At 39.7% G+C, this 12,296-nt stretch overlaps 1 protein-coding gene and 1 pseudogene across 1 annotated transcript in view; both read right to left on the reverse strand.

The window, feature by feature from the left end:
• The window catches only part of RALYL (RALY RNA binding protein like), an 820,318-nt gene that overhangs the window by 609,465 nt on the left and 198,557 nt on the right, over window positions 1–12,296 (reverse strand). The gene's annotated exons all lie outside the window — the stretch shown is intronic.
• On the reverse strand, window positions 9,015–9,480 carry LOC120878842 (annotated as a pseudogene).

Here is a 12,296-nt window from a genome sequence, read left to right on the forward strand (position 1 = left end):
CATTTTCCATATGGCAGCACAGGGAACATAGACGGTTCTCTATTACATGAAGCATGAAGATTGGTGAGACGCTTGGCATTTCAAGTTGGCTAGAGGGGAGATGATCTATAATTCAATAGCATTTATTTTTATATTCATCAAACACTGTATGTTTAACATCATTTATTTTTTAAATAAAAATGAATAATTAAAATTACCCAAACAAGAATATAAAATAGCCTGAAGAACTTTAAAATTTTGGTTCTTCTCTAACAGAACAGATAAACCATGCTAATTTCAGCTAATTCTTTAAATTTAGACAGTAATGTTGAATTTAACTTGCAAATGTTTGATAATCTAAGGTATCGTAGAATAACCTGGTTAGCCGATTGATTTTCTTTATTCTTCAGTATGTATTATGTACAGATTTTTATAGACTTAATGAACCATGTTCAACCAAGGGAAAAATTAAAGCCAACCTTAAGAAAAACTATTTCTAAAGAGATATGTTAGTCATATTGCAATTAAAAAAAAACTTTAATGCAGTAATTTCTTTATCATGGAGTGGATTTAATGTTGAGAAAGAACATATATTTCATTCCCATCCCAAATGTATTTTAACCAGCAGATGTTCACTTTTTGACATTCTCATATATGATATGCCCAATTATTACAGAGACAAAAAAGAGTGAAAACATCTCTAATGCAAAAAAATAAATTTTTGATGATATTAATTTGATCATATAATTCATTTATAATTTAGAGGCATTCAAAAACCACATTAGACAGAAATTATGTTTCCAATCATAAGTGAAACTTAGGTAATCAACAGACCAAAAATGTTTCAAAAGATGCTTTTAGTTTTCTTCTTACATAAAAAGTCATTAATACTTAGAAGGGAAAAGAGCAAGAAAAAAGCTACCTACACAATGATCGGGTATATAGAAAGAAAATAAAAGAAGAATAGTACCACAGAAACTAGTGAAGAAATCTGTATCAAGAAGAGAGCAGGCCACGTCAGATGCATCAAGACAACTAAAACGAGAGGTGTGTGCTTAGTCGCTCAGTCCTGTCCGACTCTTTGTGACCCCAGGGACTGTAGCCTGCCAGGCTCTTCTGTCCATGGGATTCTCCAGGCATGAAATACTGGAGTGGGTTGCCATGCCCTCCTCCAGGGGATCTTCCTGACCCAGGGATCAACCCAGGTCTCTCACATTGCAGGCAGATTCTTTACCATCTGAGCCACCAGGGAAGCCTCAAAATGAAGGATAAAAACAGTTCAATTAACTTATTAATTAGGTCACAGATAAACTTGGCTTCCCTGGTGGCTTAAACCATAACGAGTCTGCCTGCAATGTAGGAGACCTGGGTTTGATCCCTGGGTCAGGAAGATCGCCTGGAGAAGGAAATGGCAACCCACTCCAGTATTCTTGCCTGGAGAATCCTATGGACAGAGGAGCCTGGCAGGCTACAGTCCATGCGGTCGCAAAGAGTCGGACAGGACCGAGCAACTAACACACACAAACTTGGGATAGTTTGAGTTCAGTGAGGGTGGGGGAGCTGAGGTCCTGAGCACCAAGCCTCTTCTACTTGTACATGTCCTGGCTGCTTGCTTTTTTTGACCTATACTCTAAATGAGTAAAAGAAACAAGCTATCCTCTTTTTCTTCCCATGTGATCTAAGCTTATCTTCCATTTTCTGGTCCTCATTCACAGAGGCAGGAAACCTCTTGGTCTAGTGAACTCAGGTGGAAAGATTATCTTCTCCGTAACATGAAAGCAATTCTCCAGTGATGGTCCAACACAGGTGGTTGTTGATGCTGACCTATGGGCAACTAGGGACCAGAGATTACCGAGGAAGAAGATGCATTGGTTTATGTAGCTCAGAAAATATCATGCTTCTTAAATATTCTTCTACAGGAAGCAATTGCAGGGATCAATAAAGGACTGCATGTGAAGACTGAAGAAGTCTGTGAAACAGACATTACTCATCCCATTGCACAAATAAATAAACTGAGGCTTTAGAGGAATTAAGTTACCTACAGAGCATCAAATGGGGACAAAGACAGAACTCTAACCAAAGTGCATATTCTTTCTACTAATAAATTATCTAATCTTTCAAGAAATATATAGACTACCAGCATTAAAATTTCTTATGATAGGGAGATGGATAAATCACAATTCGCTAAATATCCTATGAAATCTGGTCAGTCATGAAAACTCTCAATAGAAACCTCCCAGCATTAATCAACCAGTATTAAGGCAAAATAAGCAATATTGTCACTGAGATTGGAGGACAGTACAGTTCAGGTGAAAATCTTTCAATGCAATGCACAGCTGGCACCTGTGAAATTTTTAAAATTGTCATTAAATCTATTGCAAGTCATCTTTATTACTAAAGCTGATAACAGTAATATATATAAATACACTGTCAGAGTAATATGAATTCTAAGAAGTATTCCTCTTTTATTGACAAGTACTTGCATGTATGTACTAACAACTCTTGACCTCGCTGTATGTGAGTGAAAGTTCTGCAATCAATCAAAGCGACATAAAACACTGTTTTTAAACCAAAGAAAAACACTTTAATCTGGTCCTAATTTGGCCACCTCTCTCACCACTGTTATTATTGATAATTACTACAATTAAATCATCATTAACTAATCCATCAGAGGATTACAAAAATTGTTAAGTATCTTCCCAATGCCTCCCAGAGTGAGATTTCCCATGGAGGCAATTAGAACTTTGTTGTTTTTGAATGCACTGTTCAAATGTAAATTTCCCTATTCCAGACTGAAGCCTGATCTAAATGAGAAAGTGATTTGGGACATATCCACAGAGTCTGAGAAAGCAGGCTACAACAACAGCAGAACTGAGAGAACGGGCAGCTTCCAAGGGCAAAACTGAATTTGAAACCCAAGTTCTCAGATGACCAGCAGTTCAACGTACAAGGGCCAACAGTAGAAATCTACAGCTAGAACGTCTGATTTGTTATCTGGTGAGCACTCAACAATTAGGAAAATTCTGTGAGCTTACCTGAAGCAATAAACTATAACGCCACATTATCATATGCCATATTACAGCAAACTCAAAGCAGGGTAAGGAGTTTTACTTTCTTCTGGAGAGCAGAGAAAAGAACCAAACGAGGTGTATCAAGGACAGAAGTTGCCAACTCATCATGGCATGTTGGTGAGATCTTGTGGGAACCATATGATAATCATCATCCTAGATTCTGCTCTGTATTCCAAAAAGCTATTGTTTATGAGTAAAGCATTTCTCCCATTTTACAAGTAAATAACTCAGCCACAACCACAGTGAGATTTTTATGAAGCTCAATTCTCCAGACTCATCTCTTTTTTCTTAGAAGGATGCTGGCTTCTATGCAACTGAATTTTAAATATACACATATCTTCTTCAATATCTATGAAGATGTGAAATATTATAATTCCCTCAAAGGGAATTTTCACAAAAGTGTTATGTGAAAATCCACATTTAACTATCGTTGTTTAAGGATAATTAAGAGCAGCACACAGTTCATCTTTCCAAGCAGGAAAGACTCAAAGTAACGTGTTCTAGGAAGAGACCACTCTATTAAACACTACTTCAAAAGCACCACGTGGGAAGCATCATTCAGCCAATAATCTTACTGCTTTGCTAAACTCTTTAAATAAGGCATGGGGAAATCCTCACTCACCATTCTCACATTTTATTATTTCTTCCTCAAGAGGGTGTACACTGACAACTTAGTAATGCTGGTAATCATAATTTACAGTAGCCCTTTGAACTATGTGGGGGTTAGGGCACCATCACCCTACCTTCAGCTGAAAATCTAATTTACACTCAGCCCTCAACATTCGTGGTTCTGTATCTGTAGACTCAATCGACAGTACATCTGTAGTACGGTTATGTATTCAGTGAAAGAGATGCAGGTTTCAGCGGACATGCACAGTTCAGACCAATGTTTCTCAAGAGCCAACTGTATCTTGAAACTTTGGGGAGTTCTGGTCTAAGCATAAGATCAGTCAACACTGGTTTCAAGGATTTGGAATTTTGACTGTGCTTGGAGAGTCAAAGTTTAAACTCACAACTGTTTCACACCAAAATAATCCTATTTCCTGGTTCCTAGGTTGTGGGCTGTATCTGAGGAAGGGACAGATAAAACTCAAGAATATTTCAAAAACTGTTTGTTAGTATGGAAAAGGATCATCTCACACGTTCAAGAAAACTGAAACAAAACCTCTCCCTGGAGACATAAGTTTCCACACCTACTGGAAAACAGATGGGTACAAATTTCCTACTGCCTCAGACTGTGAAAAGTGGTATTAACTTCAAAGAATAACGTTTTGTGGGAAAATGGCTGCCCTCAGTAATGTCTCCTCAAAATATGAAGGCTATTTTTCCAAAGCAATCCCTGCAGCTTCCCTTAATAACCCATTACATCTGTAACTAGGCATGCATGCCTGCGAAGTCCCTTCAATCCCGTCCCACGCTTTCCAACCCTATGGACAATAACCCCCAGGCTCCTCTGCCCATGGAATTCTCCAGGCAAGAATACTGAAGTGGGTCGCTGTGCTCTCCTCCAGGGGATCTTCCCAATCCAGGGATTAAACACAGACTATAAAGAAAGCTGAGTGCCAAAGAACGGATGCTTTCGAACTGTGGTGTTGGAGAAGACTCTCGAGAGTCCCTTGGACTACAAGGAGATCCAACCAGTCCATCCTAAAGGAAATCAGTCCTGGGTGTTCATTGTTAGGACTGACGCTGAAGCTGAAACCCCAATACTTTGGCCACCTGATGAGAAGAACTGACTCACTGGAAATGACCTTGATGCTGGGAAAGATTGAAGGTGGGAGAAGGGGATAACAGAGGCTGAGATGGTTGGATGGCATCACCGACTCAATGGACATGAGTTTGAGTAGTCTGGGAGTTGGTGATGGACAGGGAGGCCTGGCATGCTGCAGTCCATGGGGTCACAAAGAGTCTGACATGATGGAGAGACTGAACTGAACTGATGTATTTTGATGTGTCCCAAACTTGCCTGTTTGTGGAACCCACGGCACTTGATTCAGACTCCTAGAGCACTTGATAAACTGTACATTTATCTCATACCACTTATAATACTTAAAATATGGAGTATAGAATCCATTTATGTATTTGTGTTTTTCACAAATGATCCAAGATTTGGACAATATACCTGTGTTTAGTCTATGAGGACCAACTTCAATTTTATTAATTTGACTTACTTCTTAATCCTAAAATTATATCTTTTACATTATTTTTACATATTTTTCCATTTGAAAGTAAACTTTTTTTTTCATTTCAGTGGCTGTTTTTCAGCTTTGCTATATATATATTTTCATGTCTGAGGCCTAAGTTTGAAATCAACCCTGAATACTCATTGAAAGGACTGATGCTGAACCTGAAGCTCCACTACTTTGGCCACTTGACGCGAGGAACTGACTCATTGGCAAAGACCCTGATGCTGGGAAAGACTGCAGGCAGGAAGAGAAGAGGGTATCAGAGGATGAGATGATTAGATGGTATTACCAACTGGAAATGAATTTGAGGAAACTCCTGGAGCTAGTGAAGGACAGGGAAGCCTGGTGTGCTGCAGTCCCTGGGGTTACAAAAAGTTGGACATGACTGAGCAACTGAACAATAACAACAAAGTTTGTATAGTATTTTAGGCCAGATAAATTGACTCGCCCGAATCCTTCTCCCCATCATACAACTCTATTCTTAGCCAAGGTCAGAGATATTGAATGGCAGAATACAGCTGGCCTCCAAAGTCAGAAATAAACATGAATCTTAATCAGAAAGATAGGAAGACGCACTTGATGAATAAGAAATGAAGAAATTCATGAACATCAACGTGAAGTGAATCAGCAGTGAGTTCTATTACAACATTGGCCCATTTCTTCACTAGTCTGGTTACTCTGTTGTATGCAAATAGGAGTAATTAAATTTCTTTAATTCCAGTCATTTGAGGCTCAAGCTTGACAACTTACCAAATACTCTGCTTAATTAACAAGAGAAGTGAAATGAAGTGAAAGTCGCTCAGACATGTCCGACTCTTTGCGACCCCATGGACTGTATCCATGGAGTTCTCCAGCCCCGAATACTGGACTGGGTAGCCTTTCCCTTCTCCAGGGGATCTTCCCAACCCAGGGATCGAACTCAGGTCTCCTGCATTGCAGGCAGATTCTTTACCAGCTGAGCCACGAGGGAAGCCCAAGAATACTGGACTGGTTAGCCTATCCCTTTTCCAGGGGATCTTCCCGACCCAGAAATCGAACCGGGGTCTCCTGCATTGCAGGTGGATTCTTTACCAACTGAGCTACCAGAGAAGTCCAATTAATAAGAGAGGTCATACTTTATATGTGCTAGCCCCCCTGTGATCTGGGTTTCTGTCTTCGTCTCTCTCATAGGCCTCACTATGTGCTAGTAATTGCCTCCGATGCGCGGAGCTAAGCAGTAACCTTCTAACCGTATGCATGTTGCCTCCTTTCAAAACATTATCTTATATTTGTTGACAAAACACACACAATTTTACTTTCTTCACAAATATTTCTGGCATACCTGGAAACCCTCAGTATTGCCTGCCAATTACAAACACACTCTTGTCAGATCTTTGGTAAAAATGTAAAATGCGACTATTCCCAGTACCGAGCTTTAGTTCACAGTTTTTCCATGCAAAGAAGCACCTGTTTTATCCCTTGTTTCCTGCCTGTAAGTCGATTCTCTATCCATGACAAAATAAGCCATCCTACAGTGACTGAAATCTTAAATGGTCTTTAGTGTGTAGTCTTTACAATGGGCTTCTTAAAGCTGCAAACACATTAGGCATGGTACATTTTCCCTGTAAACATATTTAGTTTTTTCCTCAAAGAATTGTAGAAGCTTTGCCTTTCTGAAACTGTTACCTTCCTCCTATTCTGCTTAATTCCACCAGGTTGCAAGACGAGAACATGAAAATCACTAGTCTTTTTTTGAAGGTTGCTGTCACATTACTTAATCAGTGAAGATTTTGGTACATTAACCACAGAGTAGGGGATACGTTTTGGCCAAAGACTTCATATTTCACTCTTAACGTATTTCACTTTTACAGTCCTGTGTTGAATGACTTTATCTTTATAAATTATTTATATCTACTTCAGCAAATTAACTTGAATGTTCATTAGTATGTGTTAGAATATTTATTAACAAACTGATTAAAAATGATTAGAAATGGAAGTCTTTCTTAAAGCATGTGGCATATCCTTGCCTACCACCATTGCACTATTAATACCCCTGCATGTGTTCAATTTTCCCAAGAAGGTGATCAAGTAATTCTCTCTATAGATTCCTGTTACGAGCTTTAGTGTGTTCTGTAAAATAGCTTCAGGTCTTTGCATCTGTGAGGCTCAAACTTTCACTGAATTATGCATAAAATGCCTACTTAAATCCTTCATTCAAGAGGTTATTTTTTTTTTAATATCACTGTGTGCTCTCTTCCAGATTGCAAGCAGTAAATTTATGGTAAGCTATAATTCTAAACTTTAAGAAGCTCACAATAGTAAAGAATCATACGGTTGAGATCTGGCTCAGAGTGGAAACTGGGACAGTTTGTATCCACTGTGATATCTGGGTATCGTACACGGGTTGCAGTCAAGATTCCAGGTGACAAAAAATAGAAAATGACCCTTTATATCTCGAGCCGAAAAGAACCTTAATGGATAGATGACGGGTGGTTCATAGAGTCGGGGGGCATGAGGGCACTTTAGGCTTGAAAATGTTCAGAAACCAAAGGAAACCTGGTGGTTAGAAAAACAAGCAAGATGACTTCACAAAGACTGTTTTTCAGCTGTGCCTGGCTCCTTTGCTCTCACACTACTACCTTACACAGGCTGCTGTTGCTGCTGCCACTTGCAAAACAGATCTGATATATTCTTGTTTATAAATATATATACATATAATTTTTATTTACTTTTGATATTATTTATTTTTGATACTATTCTGGTGTGTATATATATAATTTTTATCTTATTTATTTTTATTATTTGTTTATTTTTGGCTATGCTGGGTCTGCCTTGCTGCGGGCCGGTGCTCTCCAGTTGCAGGGCGTAGGATTCCCCTTGCAGTGGCCTCTCTTGCAGAGTGCGGTCTGTAGGGTGCATGCGCTTCAGTAGTTGCACACGTGGACTCAGGGATGGTGACTCCCAGCCCCAGAGTGCAGGCTCAGCAGTTGCGGCCACTGGCTTAGTTGCTCCGTGGCATACGATTCCCGGATCACAGATGGAATCCATGTCTCCTGCACTGGCAGCAGGATTCTTTACCGCTGAACAACCAGGGCAGCCCTGTTCCTGGCTCTCAAAGACACATCCAGACTCAGCACACACCAGGAGGCTGCTTACTGAGTGAGAGTCGAGAAGGTCCTCCCCTCCTCTGCCAGGGTTCTCCCAAGGCCACTGCCTGGTCTTTCTTCTTCCCAGGCGGTAGATAACAGTCAGAGATGTTCACAATAAAACGGACCCAGGGACTTTTGTTTGATGTTGTGAGTTTGTGAAGGAGTATGGGACCTCCTCCATTAGCAATTAAGAGGTAGTCTCCACTGTTCTGCCTCTTTTATTGTATTTTGAAATCTCTAGCACTGTGTATACAGAAATTACTTCAGTCGCTGCCAACCACTTTAAATACGTTCTTTTTTCATCATTTTGGTTTTTATGTTTTTAAAATTCACGTAGAAGACTTACTTCTCTGGCCAGGCTATGCTATTGCTAATCAGAGCTGTGAAGTGTCTTATAAGCTGGTGGGATGCAGGGTCATTCTTATCTTCCTGAATCCTATCTTACTGAATTCTCACTGTATTTCCTGAACTCATAAAATTTAAAATTTACCAACTTTACTTGCTTTTCAAAAACATGGCCCAGGAAGGCAGACATCTTCAAAGAGTTCACCTTTATGAACAGTTTTTCAAATTGCTGACTGACCTAAAGCTTTTCTCATCTCTAATGATATTTTTGTATCCAAAATGTGTTTAATGGGATGGTTTCCCATTCATCTGGATTCAGGGTGCTTTTCATGCTGCTTCTACCTGAATAAACATTCTTCTGTAAGTTTTGCTTTTCCTCTTGTAGGCTGGCAGAGGACAGTGAAGCAGCCAACACTAAATGGCTGTGCGTGGCTAAAGGCAGTGGTGATTTTCTAGCACCCAGGGCATTTCATATTCCTGAAGCGGGAACTGGGGCTCTACACCAGGTGTTTCTTCTTGAGTCCCCTCTGCTCCTGGAGAGGGATGAAGGACATCCTCCACAGGAGGCATGCTCTCATGGGCAGGCCATCATCCCAGAAAGCCTAATAGTTATTATTATTTTTTAATTTTATCAATCGGTGTTTCAGAAAGTAGCCTCCTAAGGACTTTGAATTTGAGTGTCTAGTAAGTTCACTTAAGTAAGATGTCAAAAGTTTCCTCTATAAACATATGAGTGACTGTGTGTGTGTGCCCAGTCAGATCTGACTCTTTGTGACCCCATGGACCATAGCCCGCCAGGCTCCTCAGTCCATGGAATTTTCCAGGCAAGAATACTGGAGTGGGATGCCATTTTTTTCTTCAGATATGATGATTACTATAAATTTATTTTCTATTTTTTCCTGAATTTAAGCTCCAGAGATCTTACATTGCTCTCTTTTCTCTACATCTTCTGTCACAATTACACAAAATATAATATAGAAACATAAGGAAAAAATAAATTATGAATAATTTTGTCTGGAACTTTGTTTTTTGGGTTGTTTGTTCATTTGTTGGAAAGAAAGAGTCAGGGGTATTAAATGCTACTAAATGCCACTAAACATTTCCACATAAAGTCTCTAAACTTGTCACTCCTAGGACACTGTCTGCAGACACGCTTCATGGTGCAGAAGAAAGTGCTGTCAATGCTTGTAGTCACAAATTTGTGATATTAAATACATTAACGTGGTTAGTCCAGCTCCTGGCACATAGTAAACTGAATAAAGAAGAATTGCAAAGATTTAACAGAGGAAGAGAAGACAGTAAGAACAGAGATTCTTGGATTCTTTTAGGAAACTAAACATAATATAAAATCAGGGGGCGTCTGTGAGGAGGCAGACAAGAGATGGATTATGAAGAAAGGGAGTATCACAACAATCCTCCTTCTCAACATCACAGGCCAGGGTGTGTCTGCCTCCTAATTCACACTTTCAGTACTAGCATTCTTTGAGGATATTTTACCCAGAAATAACAATAATCATCTCATTAGTGAAACACTCATTTCCTCTCTTTTCTCTGAAACAAGGCATTTAAGTAACCACTAATAATCTATGACTTTGTTTGATAACCTCTGATAAATCTGATAACCTACTGGCCACAGAGCCAGTCTTACCTTCTAATTCCCATGAAGTGAATAAAAGCCTGGCATGTGGCTGCCAGGCTTCTGCCAGTTTGCCCCTTCAAACTGTCAAAATATTTCTCATCACTTGCCCACTGGTAGTTTGTGTGATTATTCAAGTTCTAATACATGGAGCTAACCACCCATATCTAGCAGAATTCAAGATACTACATTGATAATCACCTCCCTCACCCCTACCGTTTCGAAACTCAGAACTTTGATTGGTTTCCTTTGTTCCCACTTCCTTTGTCCCTTACCACTGTAAAACACCAATTTTACTGAACCAATCATACATTTTCCCATTTACACGATTCATGGTCGATATACACTAAAACACCAAACACCACGTTATGCGTGTACAGGTGTGTATGGGTGCAGGTGAAGTGTGTATATACCTTCTCTTATTACTATTGTTCAAACTACTCTGAAAACACAAGAGAAGACTCTACACATGGACATCACCAGATGGTCAGCACCGAAATCAGATTGATTACATTCTTTGCAGCCAAAGATGGAGAAGCTCTATACAGTCAACAAAAACAAGACCAGGAGCTGACTGTGGCTCAGATCATGAACTCCTTATTACAAAATTCAGACTCAAATTGAAGAAAGTATGGAAAACCGCTACACCATTCAGGTATGACCTCAATCAAATCTCTTATGACTATACAGTGGAAGTGAGAAATAGATTTAAGGGACTAGATCTGATAGATAGAGTGCCTGATGAACTATGGAATGAGGTTCATGACACTGTACAGGAGACAGGGATCAAGACCATCCCCATGGAAAAGAAATGCAAAAAAGCAAAATGGCTGTCTGGGGAGGCCTTACAAATAGCTGTGAAAAGAAGACAGGCAAAAAGCAAAGGAGAAAAGGAAAGATATAAGCATCTGAATGCACAGTTCCAAAGAATAGCAAGAAGAGATATGAAAGCCTTCTTCAGCGATCAATGCAAAGAAATAGAGGAAAACAACAGAATGGGAAAGACTAGAGATCTCTTCAAGAAAATTAGAGATACCAAGGGAACATTTCATGCAAAGATGGGCTCAATAAAGGACAGAAATGGTATGGACCTAACAGAAGCAGAAGATATTAAGAAGAGGTGGCAAGAATACACAGAAGAACTGTACAAAAAAGATGTTCATGACCCAGATAATCATGATGATGTGATCACTCATCTACAGCCAGACATCTTGGAATGTGAAGTCAAGTGGGCCTTTGAAAGCATCACTACAAACAAAGCTAGTGGAGGTGATGGAATTCCAGTTGAGCTGTTTCAAATCCTGAAAGATGATGCTGTGAAAGTGCTGCACTCAATATGCCAGCAAATTTGGGAAATTCAGCAGTGGCCACAGGACTGGAAAAGGTCAGTTTTCATTCCAATCCCAAAGAAAGGCAATGCCAAAGAATGCTCAGACTACCACACAATTGCACTCATCTCACATGCTAGTAAAGTAATGCTCAAAATTCTCCAAGCCAGGCTTCAGCTATACGTGAACTGTGAACTCCCTGATGTCCAAGCTGGTTTTAGAAAAGGCAGAGGAACCAGAGATCAAATTGCCAACATCTGCTGGATCATGGAAAAAGCAAGAGAGTTGAAGAAAAACACTATTTCCGCTTTATTGACTATGCCAAAGCCTTTGACTGTGAGGATCACAATAAACTGTGGAAAATTCTGAAAGAGATAGGAATACCAGACCACCTCACCTGCCTCTTGAGAAATCTGTATGCAGGTCAGGAAGCAACAGTTAGAACTGGACATGGAACAACAGACTGGTTCCAAATAGGAAAAGGAGTACATCAAGGCTGTATATTGTCACCCTGCTTATTTAACTTCTATGCAGAGTACATCATGAGAAATGCTGGACTGGAAGAAACACAAGCTGAAATCAAGATTGCCGGGAGAAATATCAATAACCTCAGATATGCAGAT

This window comes from Oryx dammah, unplaced genomic scaffold (assembly GCF_014754425.2).
Source record: "Oryx dammah isolate SB20612 unplaced genomic scaffold, SCBI_Odam_1.1 HiC_scaffold_19, whole genome shotgun sequence".
NCBI classification, from domain to species: Eukaryota; Metazoa; Chordata; class Mammalia; order Artiodactyla; family Bovidae; genus Oryx; species Oryx dammah.